The sequence below is a fragment of the Schistocerca piceifrons genome, chromosome 5 (assembly GCF_021461385.2).
Source record: "Schistocerca piceifrons isolate TAMUIC-IGC-003096 chromosome 5, iqSchPice1.1, whole genome shotgun sequence".
NCBI classification, from domain to species: Eukaryota; Metazoa; Arthropoda; class Insecta; order Orthoptera; family Acrididae; genus Schistocerca; species Schistocerca piceifrons.
Window position 1 is genome coordinate 698870820 of NC_060142.1, and position 13669 is coordinate 698884488.

Here is a 13669-nt window from a genome sequence, read left to right on the forward strand (position 1 = left end):
TTTACTATCTAAAATCATCACCCGAATATCTAAATAAATTACAAACTGCTTTAGATGAGATTTCTGCAAGGTGATAAAAGCGACAGTGACCCTTGAACAATAAAAAAGTGAGAACGTGCACTTGAGAAGTAAAAAATTCTTTTAATTTATGTTACATCGTAAATGACACCAAACAAAATGATTATCGATTCAACCAAATTCCCAGGGATATGGGGAAAACGAACACCCGATTCTTTCTGTCCGTAAGATTTCTCATTTCTCTTATTTTATCGCTGATCAATTTTTTTTGGAATTCGGAGGAGAAAGTTAGCGACTGTTGCGGGCTTTTAAATAGAAAATGAGGTGAGTGCGGCCCTCAACTATGTAACCTCAGACTCAGAGTTGAAATATTAAAAGTTTTCGCTGGTTTAGTTGTCTAGGGGCTGGGATACATAGTTGCCGCATTACATGGCAAATACAGCTGAGTCCACAGTATACAATATGAAACGAATGTTTGGAGGTTCCTATCACTCGGCAATTGCGAATTTTGAGTGAAAAGACATTTATAAACGAAAGAATGCAATTAAATAAAATATGCAGGTGCTATTCTTAACGTCTTTAAATGACGAGTACGATAGTAGACGTACCTATAAGAATGCCGTTTATTACTACAAAACACTTATTGGTGTCGATGGTCCAGCAATTAAATAAAATGTAAGTTGAATAACAGGGAAACAATAAATTCCTACTTCATGTAATTACTTATGAACAACAACATAGCTCGCGAGATGTTCACTTCTAAACGCACACTACGTCTTCACTGTAGAAACCACGGAAATCTCACAAGTGCACAAGTCGGCACTACGAAATATTTCTATCTCCCGTGACCACGCGCAAACTGCTGCACTGTCCAAGTCTTTTCTCGTGACCGTCCAGGACTCTCCGTCCAGCACCTCTCGAGTCCTGTGCCGTACTGTCCAAGACTCTCCCATGTCCTGTGCGATTGTCCCTTGCACCGTACTGTTCAGAACTCCCTCGTGTCCTCCCCGGAAACGATGCTCCTCCCCAACCTCCATACATCTCTCCATGTGCCCGTCTTGGAAACGATCACTGTGATTGGCTAGAGCGTACCCGCCCAATCTCCAAATCAACACACACTCACAAACATAATAAAGCAGATTTGAAATACTAGATTTACATTTAAATAACTTGAAATTTCATGAATATTGCTATGGCTGGACCATAAACACGCTCTAACACACATTATTAAATACATAAACAAATTAAATAAACATATATCTAAGGAATAGAACAGAAACAAGCCAGTAGCCTAATGTCTCTGTGCTCTTTAAAACACACTAAATAAGTGACCAATTTCTTCATGAATAGGGTATATCTCGTATATAAACAAAAACATAGATGAATAAATATATTAAAAATTATTAACAGCCGACCAGTTGCAATGGATAAAGAATTCTTTACCTAGGTTTCAACAAATTTAGATTTGTCTTCTTCAGAAGGTGGCAATTTTACATTAGTATGGACTGAAGTATCATCGCCGTTTTTACAAATGTCGGCATAAGTCCATTTGTCAAAATTAAAATATAGCCCTAGAAATAGGGTTTGTCAAATAAATATAAATTAGTACATGGATGTTGCAGAGCTCACAACCGAGTCGGTATCATCGCCGTTTTCACAAATGTCGGCATAAGTCCATTCTTTATCCATTGCAACTGGTCGGCTGTTAATAATTTTTAATACGTGGAACCGTTGCTGTTGTGCAGCTGTGTTTAAAATACTGAATAAATATATATTTATAAGCATACTGCTACCATTATTTCGTGTAACTGTGAAGTACTTATGGCGTGACACGATCGACAGTAATCGGCCACTTTCACCTCCAATAACTCATGTATTGTTCAAGGTACACGCCTGTAATTAATACCAATTCAGGTTTAAAAAGACACGTCGGTAGACAAAATCGGATGAATCGTTTAGATTTTGGAAATTCGTTGCTGGGTGTTACCTGTATAAACTAATAAAGATATTTAAAATCTGATTACACCATCAGAAACGTTGTGCAAATAGTGGTAATGAACACGTTTATTTTTAAGATATCATGATTCCTCTGGCTATTTTTAATTTCTACATGAGTTGTGTAATGTCTGCCATTATCGTTTCACATAGTCCGCCATCTTTGGCACTCCGCGGCATACAAATCTCCTTCATCGACACAAAGCCCATTCCGCGACACAGCGTCAACATGGAATTCCCAGGACGCGGTTGGCCTGGACCACTTGATGGTGCTGCCCTCTGCCCTTCTTGCTCCGGCTAACGTACGGCACCACGCGGTCGCTAAAGAGCCCCGGCTTGCCGATAGGCCCGTTTGGTCAAGCCAGCTCCGAACTTGGAATATTTGCAGGCTGCCACAACTAGCCCGTTACCTCACACTGTAATTTCATGGAAAGATATGGCCGTAACGAAAATCACCTTTGTTTTAATGTTTGCCATTCGAACTTGCTTATCATATCCGAGACACTATCTCTCCTACTTCGTGATAATGTGAAATGAGGTGAACTTCTTTTAACATTTACGAATCCCCCGTCAGTCTTATCAGGTAAGGATCCCATTACCGCACTTGAGTACTCCAGGACATGAACAAACAAATTGTTTCTTGTCTCCTTAGTCTCTGCCAGCAAAACGCAGACTTAGATTCGGCTTCCCCTCAACAATTTCTAAGTGATGGTTCCAGTTTAACTCGTTCTTAATTACAGTCGCTAGGTATTTAGTTGAATCGATAATCTTTGTTTTTGTGTGATTTATCATGTAACCTAAATTAAAGGAATTTTTTACTTTTCAAGTGGAAGTTCTCACATTTTTATAATTCGGTGGTCACTGTCGCTTTTATCGACTTGCAAAAATCTCGTCAATAGCAGTTTGTAATTGATTTCGATCTTCGGATGACGATTCTAAATAGTAATCGACAGCATCATCTATCGCCGGGTGAAGTGGCCGAGCGGTTCTAGGCGCTACAGTCTGGAACCGCGCGACCGCTACGGTCGCAGGTTCGAATCCTGCCTCGGGCCTTGGGGCCTTGGTGTGTGTGATGTCCTTAGGTTAGTTAGGTTTCAGTAGTTCTAAGTTCTAGGGGACTGATAACCTCAGAAGTTAAGTCCCGTAGTGCTCAGAGCCATTTGAATTTGAACCATCATCTATCTTCTGTTGGCTACTATATACAGGGTGTTACAAAAAGGTACGGCCAAACTTTCAGGAAACATTCCTCACACACAAATAAAGAAAAGATGTTATGTGGACATGTGTCCGGAAACGCTTAATTTCCATGTTAGAGCTCATTTTAGTTTCGTCCACCTACGCTCAATGGAGCACGTTATCATGATTTCATACGGGATACTCTACCTGTGCTGCTGGAACATGTGCTGTGCCTTTACAAGCACGACACAACATGTGGTTCATGCGCGATGGAGGTCCTGCACATTTCAGTCGAAGTGTTCGTACGCTTCTCAACGACATATTCCGTGACCGATGGATTGGTAGAGGCGGACCGATTCCATGGCCTCCACGCTCTCCTCACCTCAACCCTCTTGACTTTCATTTATGGGGGCATTTGAAAGCTCTTGCCTACGCAACCCCGGTACCAAATGAAGAGACTCTTCGTGCTCGTATTGTGGAGGGCTGTGATACAATACGCCATTCTCCAGGGCTGCATCAGCGCATCAGGGATTCCATGCGATGGAGGGTGGATGCATGTATCCTCGCTAACGGAGGACATTTTGAACATTTCCTGTAACAAAGGGTTTGAAGTCACGCTGGTACGTTCTGTTGCTGTGTGTTTCCATTCCATGACTAATGTGATTTGAAGAGAAGTAATAAAATGAGCTCTAACATGGAAAGTAAGCGTTTCCGGACACATGTCCACATAACATATTTTCTTTCTTTGTGTGTGAGATATGTTTCCTGAAAGTTTGGCCGTACCTTTTTGTAACACCCTGTATAATGCAAAGTGGATAATTAGTGCCCAGTAGCCGCATGGGCGTCGAAATTATTCTCACAGCCTAACATGGAAGAAAATATATGTACACATGCTGAGCGAACTAATGATTCATTGTGCTCTTTAAACCGAACTGTGTTACTAACGATTTGGACCTCGTCCAGAATAGACTGTATCCAGTCCCAAGATGTTTTAAGCCTCGGAGCTCTTGACGACAGAGAAATGAATCACTCTGACACTTTTTTGTGTTCTACAGCTGTCATGAAACAGCCTTTTGTCAGAATTTGTTAGATGACGTACGTAACAATGTGCAAGTGGGCAAGTGGCAGCGGCAGGAATCCTAAGTGTTATAAAGAGGGCAAGTTGATGAAAAGCCATTTGAAACTTCGTCTCTGACTATAGCATTTTCAATGGAATAAAAATCTTTCGTGGTAGTGGGATGACCATATGATTCAGTGCTGTCAACTTATTTACCGGCCCTCTGATGTCGTACAGATTTCTGTGGTCGTTCGCACTTGATACGTGCTCTTGCCTGTAACACGATGCACTCGTGTATCCGAAGCCTGGGTATGCTGTCCAGGTACGTATTCAGAAACTTTTCAAACACGACGGAAACACCCAGCAAACTTGCCGTGATGACCCGCCTGAAGCTTTTCTATTTCAAACAGCTACACGATTTCTAAAATCTAGTGTAGAGTCGAATCACTGATTTTAAAGACACTTTCCGAACTAGTCTTTTTCGGTCGTTAAGGGAATATCGTTTCATAGGTTAACAAATCTGTGTTGGATCACTGTCGCTTCTGATATGCAAGTACGAATATAAAATCTGTACCGAAAACTTGGAACTCAATAATGCATCAATAAAGCAAGTGACCTAGTAGCTTATGTTTTTGACGAAATTATTGTCTAGCGGGTACGCCGTAACATTTCTAAGAATAATATGACAGAAGAAGCTTTACACTAGCTGAATATATTGCCGTAGCGGTGCTAACTGCTGCTGAAGTCACTTTGCCTAGCTTTCATTTCGTTTTCATTGTTGTTGTCACTGCTAATGAAGAAGCTGAAAAAACGTAGGAACCATTCGCAGTCTGACATGTAACAACTGGAATATTTATTTGAAGTCCTCATCAGGATGAAACAAATAGAAAGTGTGCTCAGAAACTACCAAATTTAACTACAAAATAAACAAACTACATTTCATCTAACATCAATGAAATTATAACACATTAAACCACTTCAGAACTTCAGATACTCGTAGACTAGGAATAAGCACAGAAAAATGTCATAAGAAACAAGTTCATCAGGCAAGTAATACAGGTTATAGCAGGATAGAACGATACATAAGACTAAGTTAAAAGGAATACGTAATTAAAAAAGGTACTTCTGTGAATGAAGGTCAGAAGTAGAAAAAATCAACAGAAAAGCAAATGTCAAATGAAACAAGGCAACTATTAAAGAGGAGGCTAGAATTTTGAGTAAATAATAATTGAAACATGACTGATTTTGCTAAATTTAACAGCACTGTACGTAAATATCGTTGAGATAATTCCAGGAGGTACATGACTGTTTGATAAGAGAAACAGTTGAAAACAAGAGTATGAAGAAAGCAAAATTAAAACTTTTATGTGATGATAATGTCACAGTGACTAACAACAGATGCCAAATAAATTACATAAGCATGGCAGCATTGGCCGGCCGGAGTGGCCGTGCGGTTCTGGGCGCTACAGTCTGGAACCGAGCGACCGCTACGGTCGCGGGTTCCTGGCTCGGGCATGGATGTGTGTGACGTCCTTAGGTTAGTTAGGTTTAATTAGTTCTAAGTTCTAGGCGACGGATGACCTCAGAAGTTGAGTCGCATAGTGCTCATAGTGCTCAGAGCCATGGCAGCATTGTTTTTAAGTTTTATATGGTTCAAGACGTGAATCAGCACCCAGCACCCAGAATAGTTAATAATGCGACGATTGCGTTTCAGAGGTAATCCCAGATGACGTGTACAAATATATTCGTAACAAGAAGAAAGAAAGGGTGCTTGAAAATCGTGTTCTAATTGAAATGGTTAAAGGTGGAGATGACGTAATACAAAATAAATTTGCAGAATTGTGTACGAAATGTCTACGCCGGAAGACGGTGGTGGGAATGTTGTATATCATAACGAAGGAGACAGGTATAATATAGCAAGTAATAGGTCTGTCGCCTCGTCTAAAAATAGGAACAGAAACTACGTAACGGAAAGAAGAGTATAAATTACCAGTTTTCGTGGGATTCATAAATTATGAGAAAATTTGGACTGGGTTTAAACAGCATCTGTACTAGCAGCCTTAAGAAATAAGTCACTGTTTCAACCTACTCTACAAGGTGACCTATGGGAGACGGGAAAGTTGTATGATGATTTTTCAGAAAAAAATTCTGTTTAAACAAAATCAGAGATTAATATTTCCCATTTCATTTATATGGTTATGTATACAGATCTTGTATCTTTATATTGCTAATGCCCAAATGGACCAATAATTTGGTGCAAATACAAGGACGCCAAGGATTAGAGCGCGCTTGTATACGTAACCAGAGTCTACCACAGCTGTCATCGGCTTTATAAAGCCAATTTGCAGATATATTTCTGATACTGAGTTACTGAAGATATGGTTTCGTAGTCGGAGAAAGTATCGGAGTAATAGTATAAACAAAGTGAATTCCACCAGGTTTTTGACCTGATATCCATGAAGCTTCATTGTGCTGGATGTCAGAGTTGATGGCTCCTCGCCCATAGCCTCAATACTGGTAATATCATTGACCAAAATATCATAAACTGTCTTTATTATGTAACTTAGTACCTCTCTGGAGGTTTCGTCTTGTTAAGAACTTAAAGTCGACAAGTTTTCGCTGAACTATCAAAACAATTAACAAAACTAGAATGAAACTATGAAGTTGTTCTTGAGACTTGTTATCTAAAAGGAAACAGTTGCCTGCTATATCATCTTAGTCAACCATACGAACTGGTTCCACATATACAGGGTGGTCCATTGATAGTGAACGGGCCAAATATCTCACGAAATAAGCATCAAAAGAAAAAACTACGAAGAACGAAACTCGTCTAGCTTGGAGGGGAAAACCAGATGGCGCTATGGTTGGCCCACTACATGGCGCTGCCAAAGGTCAAACAGGTATCAACAGCGTTTTTTTGAAAACAGGAACCCCCATTTTTTATTACATATTCGTGTAGTACGTAAAGAAATATGAATTTTTTAGTTGGACCACATTTTTCGCTTTGTGATAGATAGCGCACATCAGTAGCAGACAAATTGCGCGAGAACGTCAGTGATGAGAATGCTACATCAATATCGATTGCACCCGTACCTTATTTCTATGCACCAGGAATTGCATGGCGACGACTTTGAAAGTCATGTACAGTTCTGCTACTGGGCACAAGAGAAATTACGGGACGATAACAGATTTTTTGCACGCGTTCTATTTAGCGACGAAGCGTCATTCACCAACAGAGGTAACGTAAACTGGCATGGTATGCACTACTGGGCAACGGAAAATCCACGATGGCTGCGGCAAGTGGAACATCAGCGACCTTAGCGGGTTAATGTATGGTGCGGCATTATGGGAGGAAGGATAACTGGCCCCCATTTTATCGATGTCAATCTAAATGGTGCAATGTACGCTGATTTCCTACGTAATGTTCTACCGATGTTACTACAAGATGTTTCACTGCATGACAGAATGGCGATGTACTTCCAACATGATGGATGTCTGGCACATAGCTCGCGTGTGGTTGAAGGGGTATTGAATAGCATATTTCATGACAGGAGGATTGGTCGTCGAAGCATGGGCCGCACGTTCACCGGATCTGACGTCCCAGGATTTCTTTCTGTGGGAAAAGTTGAAGGATATTTGCTATCGTGATCCACAGACAACGCCTGACAACATGCGTCAGCGCATTGTCGATGCATGTGCGAACATTACGGAAGGCTAACTACTCGCTGTTGAGAGGAATGTCGTTACACGTATTGCCAAATGCATTGAGGTTGACGGACATCATTTTGAGCATTTATTGCACTAATGCGGTATTTCCAGGTAATCACGCTGTAACAGCATGCGTTCTCAGAAATGGTAAGTTCACAAAGGTACATGTATCACATTAGAACAACAGAAATAAAATGTTCAAACGTACCTACGTTCTGTACTTTAATTTAAAAAACCCTACTGTTACCAACTGTACGTCTAAAATTGTGAGCCATATGTTTGTGACTATTACAGCGCCATCTATCACAAAGCGAAAAAAATGGTCCAACTAAAACATTCATATTTCTTTACGTACTACACGAATATGTAATAAAAATGGTGGTTCCTATTTAAAAAAGACGCAGTTGATATCCGTTTGACCTATGGCAGCGGCATCTAGCGGGCCAACCATAGCGCCATCTGGTTTCCCCCTTCAAGCTAGACAAGTTTCGTTCTTTGTAGTTTTTTCGTTTGACGCTTATTTCGTGAGATATTTGGCCCGGTCACGGTCAATGGACCACCCTGTGTATTGTAAGGTGGCGTTATTTTACAACTTACAAACCGCGATTACATCCAATACGACATGAGTAAGCCCCTTCAATGATAGAAAAGACAGTTTTGTGCTCGTTCATTAAAAACATGTATGTGACTGACATCGTCTAGAACACTTAATTTTTTGTATAATGACTGCATGTTGGGTGACTGGGGAACAAGCAGAGCTGTGAAATCCATGGTAGAACGGAAGAACACAGGAAGCTCACACATTCCTTCGGACAATACGACGGCACAACCGCTTCCGGCGCTAATCCCGGGACTCGTCCGTGAGCTGGACCACCTGCAAAACGTTCACTTGTGTCCGGAGGGCAGGCGTGAGAAGGCGGTCTGGTCGGCCAAAAACACATGACAGCAGGTATTCGCGTACTTTCCTACGGACATTGAAAGGACTTCCACAGACTTCGATCTGGATTCTAAACTGCGACTGGTCGGCATTCAGAAACGAGAGCCTTCCAGAAATATGATTCGCCACCCAAATTTCAGGGGGAGAAAGGACTTTGAACAGCGAAAAGAGGAGAGAAGAAAAGAGGAGTAGTTGCGGGGTCGTGGAGCAGGAGAGTCGTCTCGGGGGTCCATGGCAGTCGACGGACGTCTTCGGATGTAATTTTGGTGAAGTACAATTTTGCTATTATCTCGCTGAGGCGAGACGTTCTGCGGCTATAGCTTCTGATCATTACGATGATCTTGCTTATGTAGGAAAGTGAATAGACATTGATGAATCATGTGTTCCACTCAGTTCTGCGCTGAGGTTTCACACTGTTCATTGAGATAGTAGTTCCTTCTTGCTGTTTAGTACCACGGGGGTTGTCAATTACTCCGTGCCTAATCACAGATCGCGAGTACATTATAGGGCAGAGCCAGACAGTTTAAGGGCCGGTATTAATACAGGGAGAACCTGAGATTTGTTATCATTATTTAGTTTCTTTAAACTGTGTTTATGATGAATAAATGTGTTAAAATCGCAGCCTTTATCCTTTGGTAGATTGTATTTTCCTGTAACAATTAATCTTGTTTCTTGTGTATCTTTCATAACTTACTCGTTAAAAGCAGCACTTGATTTTGTCGGCTTATCCTGACATTCTATCGTATCCACAGGATAAGATTAGGAAAAGGGTAGGTTATCAAATCACAATTTACATAATTAATGATAATAACGTACTCCTACTGGGGGACGTATAAGTGTCATTGCGACTTCAGTAGCGTTAAAATATCCATTGCGCAAATTATCAGTTGTACGTACTCATGGCAAGTCTCCACTGTCAATAGCCAGCAGACGAAGTGGAGGTACGTTAGAATATTATCGGTGGAATTATTGAAATTCTCTCGCCGGCCGTTGTGACCGAGCGGTTCTAGGCGCTTCAGTCCGGAATAGCGCTGCTGCTACGGTCGCAGGTTCGAATCCTGCCTCGGGCATGGATGTGTGTAATGTCCTTAGGTTAATTAGGTTTAAGTAGTTCTAAGTGTAGGTGACTGATGACCTCAGATGTTAAGTCTCATGGTGCTTAGAACCATTTTTGAACTGAAATTCTCGAATGAAGATGTATTCAGAGAACATTCCGCGACGAACTTGTGTCAGCATATTACAACAAGATCAAAAGTACTGAGAATTAACCAAAATGCAAAATACATACTCCACTTTAAAGACTAGAGTCTATATTATACGAGTATACGAAATATCGTAAAACTAAATCATATTTATTATATGGGTCCGAGTCCTCATAAGTACAGAAAACATAAATCAAATATACAGCCTTTACGTACTTATAATGGCCTTAAAACAGGAACTAGTCCAGTATTTTCCGACGTAATCTATACCGAACAGGGAAAACCTAAATCAAGATGTCCAGTCTGTTAAATGAACAGTAGAAAAATGTTTTGTTTATAAAGTCTTCGTAAGAAGTCATTTCATAACGTGAAAAGCTAGCGCTACAATGTTAATTCATTTCTCAGCTGCTTCTGATGATGATGATGTTCCCCCTACCCACTTCAGACGATGATGTTGAGATGTGGACTTTTCACGAGTGAGGAGGAGCGGGGTAATGGCACTAAACCACTGCTAGTTTTTCAGGATTAAGTATCTGGGGTCCTTCAGATGCAAAGCGTACTGTGAGAGCCAGTCTTCATAAATGCTTGTCCTCTGCTGGAGGGTACTTCCCTCCAGCCCTAGTGTAGAAGTCGATGACATAAGAGCCTGTTGAACTGCAACATGACTTTTTACCTCTATGGCTGTGTCAACGCAACACCGAACGCTAAAGAACGCTATGTGAGACACCAAAACCTTATCAAGTTTGAGACTCATCACTTCGAGAATCAAAGGGCGACAAATCTCAGAGTGGTCAAAACAATATAATCACTGATTTGAACTAGTAGGGAAAGATTTTGTTCTATGATACTGTAGGGTAGACGAGCGGGGTGGATGAAACTTTCTGAATCCTGTGCACGGTATTTACACTGAAGAGCCAAAGAAACCGGTACACATGACTAATATTGTCCAGGGCCCAAGCGAGCACGAAGAAGCGCCGCAACACGACGTGGCATGGACTCGACTAATGTCTGAAGTAGTGCTGCAGGGAACTGACACCATGAATACGGCACGGCTATCCATAAATCCGTAAGAGTACGTGGGGGTGGAGCTCTCTTTTGAAAAGCACGTTGCAAGGGCTCCCAGATATGCTCAATAATGTTCATGTCTTGGGAGCTGAAATGTTTAAACTCAGAAGAGTGTTCCTGGAGCCACTCTGTAGCAATTCTGGGCATGTGGTGTGTTGCATTGTCCTGCTGGAATTGCGTAAATCCGTCGGAATGCACAATGGACGCGAATGGATGCAGGTTCAGACAGGATGCTCACGTACGTGTCACCTGTTAGAGTGGTATCTAGATGTATCAGGGGTCCCATAATACTCCAACTACACACGCACCACACCATTACACAGCCTCCACCGGCTTGAACAGTCCCCCGCTGACATACATGGTTCATGGATGCATGAGGTTGTCTCCATAGCCCTACACGTCCATCAATTTGAAAAGAGATTCGTCCGACCAGGCAACATGTTTCCAGTCATCAACAGTCAATTGTCGGTGTTGACGGGCCCAGGCGAGGAGTAAAGCTTTGTGTCGTGCAGTCATCAAGAGTACACGAGTGGGCCTTCGGCTCCGAAAGCTCATATCGATTATGTTCCATTGAACGGTTCGCGTGCTGACACTTGTTGATGGCCCAGGATTGAAATCTACAGCAGTTTGGGGAAGGGTTGCACTTCTGTCACTTGAAAGATTCTCTTCAGTCTTTGTCGGTCCCGTTCTCGCAGGATCTTTTTCCGGCCGCAAAGATGTCGGAGATTTGATGTTTTACCGGACATCTGATATTCACGGTACTCTCTTGAAATGGTCGTAAGTTAAAATTCCCACTTCATCGCTACCTCGGGGAAGCTACGTCCCATCGCTCCTGCACCGACTATAACACCACGTTCAAACTCATTTAAATGTTGATAATTGCCTCTGTAGCAGCAGTAACCGATCTACCAAACTGAGCAGACACATGTTGTCTTATATAGGCGTTGCCGACCGCAGCGTCGTATTCTGTATGTTTGCATAGCTCTGTATTTGAATACGCACGCCTATACCAGTTTCTTTGGCGCTTCAGTGTATGTTCTTCATAGTCAGAAATACTAGAGTGTTCAAAACAGGTAAGTGTCACAGACAGGGGAACTAAAAAATTCTTTCTGTAAAACTATAATTGCCGTATTTCAAGCCCAAGAAACGTACGAGTATTTGATTCTGTCAACAATAAAAAACAATCTGACTTGGAGCTTTAAACAGACTGTACTGTAGGCACTTCGAGTTGAATTAGGTAAAACTTAGTGTTAGAGTAAAGGTATAATTAGGAAGAGTATATTCGATTAGCTCTGCAGGTGACATTCCAGTATTGGTAAGAAGAATCTCTAAGATAAGAAAGCAACTTTCTGATACGAATAGACTAAGAAGTTAACGAAGCAAGAACGATAGTGTGGGAAAGAGACTGATATTACACAGCGAAAGTATCAAACAAACACGTGTCCGAGATTCTTTACTGAATGCGCAGATTCATGGAAGGTGTTGTGCTCAAAAAGGAAGTAAGAAATTGGACTGCCGAAGCGAAATTGGCACTCGGAAAAAAATAATCATCTCTGTGCCACATGTTACATAATTTGGATACTAAAACATCGATCACGAGTAAATACGCTAATAAATCCAACATAAATTTTTACATGAACAGCAACCTACAATGCCCACAAAACTGTAATGAATAATGAAAGAAGTGCTTATGGGATTCAAAGTTTGTATCCCTGAAAGTTAATAGATAATTAAACGAGAAGTTTCTGCGTATATGGTGTGATTAGACTCAAAGGAACTTGGCTTCAGCTGCTCTCTGCCCCCTAAAATGCCACAAACAGTTTCTCCATAGGGCAGAAATGCTGATACAAGCACCTGTTCCTGAAAAACACAGGCGTGCTCCATGTTGCTGACATTCAAAGCGCTGGCGGAACAGGCTACTAGCTGCCTGCCATTTCACGAGCCATCGGGCACAGCATGCGCCCCTTCCTATCTTGATGAAAACATCGTGCCACTGCAAATACCACGCAGAATGAAAGCGTACAAGCTGAGTCACCAAAACGGGCCTGGTGGTCTAACTGTAGCCGGCACGGTAGCTCAGCGATTTCGGTCAGAGCTTTGGCTGCCCTCAGTAGTAAGAAAACTGAGTGAATTACTCAGCGATAACTAGAGGAATCTTATGCAACATCTACCCAGACGAAATATCGAAAAAAAGGTGGTGGTAAGGCGCTTGACAGGAAACAAAGAGGTTGAGGGATCGAATCTAAGTCGGCCCTCGGATATTTCAGGGTGCGTTTTAACCTAGCCTTCACCTCTCAGGGATGTGAGAAGTCTCCAGAAACGATACGTAGTTCGGATTCCACGTTAAACTGTAGATCCTCTATCCTCGTTTGAATACCTCGGTTTGGTTAGCAACAAGCAAATAGCCAAAGTCGCTTCCCGCTGAAAGAACACATTTTGCATAAGATGTATGTACAGCTTTTCACCTGCTACATCCACATATCACAAAAAAATATGAACTCTAAGATAGTC